We start from the raw sequence: 3,212 nt of genomic DNA, 5'->3' as shown, positions 1-3,212 counted from the left end.
ATTTTGTCGTTAAGTGTAATCATTTTGGTGTTGTGAAAAAAGGAAGTAGGAAAAGAAAAAGTAATTTAACTGGGTCAAAAATAGATCAAATGCCAGAGCATACTATATAAGACAATGTAACAGGGTCAAAAGCAAAGCAAGAATTGCATATAAAATCAGTAAAAATATAAGCTTGCATATTCAAAAAAGTACAACGGATTGAACCCAAGTTTTGTTATGCAAAAGTTTAAAAATTGGTATAACAAAAACAAAGATGAAAAAATATAAAATCATTAGAGTGTTCGCAAAAAATGTATTCCCAAAATCCACTAAATAAATAATGTTGTCTAAAAAACGTTATCAACAAAAACCGGACCCACAAAGGCAAAAATCTTAGAAACGGTATTATGAAAATAGACACGCAATATTAAGTGCAACAAAGGATAAGTTTTTGAGATATAAATTTCTGATAACAAAATAGATAGATTAAAGATAGCACTTAATAGAGAAAATAAGAAGCGTCTAAATAAAGATTATGATCGTAATTATGGTTAAATATTATATAGATTACGTTTTAATTACTCATTACCTGCACCAAATAGTGAAGCAGGGGAATATTATTTTACGAAAATTAAAGAAGCATTATATTACAGCCCCGAAATAGTGGATGATTTATTGCCATCAAGTATGAAAGGTGTAGATTTTGAGAACACATCATATGATAGTAAATGTAATGCTGCATCAAGTATATTGTTAGAATCAGTTTTGAAAAACAGATCCCACAAAGTAGGCGTATTGATACGTGCATCAAATAGCATTAGGAAATTGAAGTTGAATAGCTTTAGTGATTTTGGTGAGCAATGTCACACAAAGAATAGTGAGCCTTATTTTTATGAATCAGCATATTTGTATCCTAATGATATCTGTGATAGCCAATTAGATAGTGCAATTGCAATCCCTGTTGCTACAAATGGCATCTGTTATGTAGCAGGGGTTGTTGATGTATCATGTATTGATAGAGTAGAAGAATGTAATGATAATGACTCTGAAGATGATAATGTTGATAATAACATAATGTATACTAATAAGAGAAAGCCTACCCTCAAGTGGCACTGTACAAGCAGGTGCAAGCCTTTATTAGAGAGTGACATTAGTTCTATTATTGAAGTTAGACGTTATTTTGATGAACCCATTTAAGAATTGAGGAAGCATTTAGATGCATGTGATGATTGTCCTAATAAGCATTATTTGACTAGATCCCTGCTTGTTGAAGAAATAGATCAAGTGCATGAACATGATTTATGTGATAATTCTAATGTAACGGTAATTGTTAAAAAAGATAAAAATAATGTTGAAAAATATTTTAAATATTCAGAAATTGTTTGTGAAAGTATAGGCCATCCTATTGTGTGTAGTAGTAATGATACTGAATGTAAAAGCATACTGCGTATTTTACGCAATGCATCTGTTCATTATCCTTTGTTGAGACGCCTTCTGAAACACTTTTATGTTGCTAGAAACGCCCATTTAACAATAGATGTTGATTCTTCCCTTGCTGATGGTGATATACCACAATTGATAAATTTAAAAATTAATGAAGCCAATGAGACTGATTTTGGTAATGTGCATTACGCTATTAATGATGGTGAAGAAGAAGACCCATTTAGAATACAAAACTTAGATACTGTACTTTATTTTCAGTATTCAGATGCTATTGACGAATTTAAGAAAGCTTTGTCTGATCAGGCTGTTAATGCTTGTTGTAGCTGTGAGACGCTTTTAAGAAAAAAATCTGTCACTGAAGCTAAAAATTTAGATAGCGATGTTTGGAATATCCTATTAGATTACATTAGAGAGAATGATCCTACAGCATTAAATAAAGTTATGTATATTTGTAATCATTGTAAATCTATTATTAGGAAAAATGAAGTTCCTGCACGTTGTGTGCTAAATGGGTTGAAGTGTGAGCCACTACCAAAAGAATTCGAAAATTTGGATCCTTTAAGTTGCCAGTTAAAACAGAGAGCCAAATGTTTTCAGACAATTGTTAGGCTAGGCACACACACCTTAAAAGTGCCTACATATAATTCTTTGAAGGCTCTGAAAGGTGCAATGTTTTATTTACCCCTTCCATTAGAAAAAACCATGGAAACTTTAAATGAGATTGGTATAGATTCTAATCACTTGCCTATTCCAGAACTTTATATTATTCTTAATGGACAGCCTACTAAATCAAATAATGTCTGGCGTAGCGTAGTTGATGTGAATAAAATAAAAGCAGCACTAAGAAAATTAAAAGAAATAAATTGGCTTTATGGAAACATAGATGATAATTTCATCGACAAATTGTCTAAAAATGTCATACAAGTTGTTAGCAATATTACTTGTAAAATGCTTGAAAAAGCAAATGATCAAAATTTAGAAGGCCTTTCGGCATATACCATAAGAAAACTTGGTAGTAAAATTGCAACATGTTCTGATATCAGTCAATATAAATTAATGAATGTAAAAGAAGCGCCTATAGACAATAGGCAAGAGCATCTTGATTTGTTATGCTTTCCTACTTTATTTCCAACTGGACAATATGGAGAGCATCATCCCAGACAAAGCTATCTAGCACAGACTTTATCATTTAGTGAATACATAAAATCAAGACTTTAAACAAAGATTCCAGATTTCGTAGAAATCATTTATATTGTTTGCACTATTACGGATTAAAAATTAACAAGGCCTTAAAAACTGGCATATATTATTTATTAAAAACATCAAGGGGCAATGTTGGTCAAACTGTTACTGAAATATTAGAAAAAAATTAATGTTTTAGATGAAGAATTAGAGGGCAATTTAAGTACCACGTTGGCTCCAATACGGGGCACAAATCAATATTGGCTCCGTGTGAAAGGTGAAGTCAAAGCAATGATTGCTGAGTATGGCTCACCAACGCTTTTCCTAACATTAAGTTGTGCTGAATATGATTCAGCAGATATAGCGCAATATTTAAGAAAAGTGAATAATGCACCACAATCATATAGTATTTCTAGATTATGTACTGAGGACCCTGTTTCAGTATCGTGACAATTTTCATACAAATTTAAGGATTTCTTTAACATAGTCATTCTCCAGAGAGGTGTTTTAGGCAAAGTAGAGCAATATTATGTTAAAAAGGAATATCAAATGGGTGGAGCGCCTCATTATCACATCCTTTTATGGATTAAAAATGCTCCTGTTGTAGG

The sequence above is a fragment of the Amphimedon queenslandica genome, unplaced genomic scaffold (assembly GCF_000090795.2).
Source record: "Amphimedon queenslandica unplaced genomic scaffold, v1.1 AMPQUscaffold_13184, whole genome shotgun sequence".
In the NCBI taxonomy this organism is placed as follows: domain Eukaryota; kingdom Metazoa; phylum Porifera; class Demospongiae; order Haplosclerida; family Niphatidae; genus Amphimedon; species Amphimedon queenslandica.
This window is presented reverse-complemented; position numbering follows the sequence as displayed.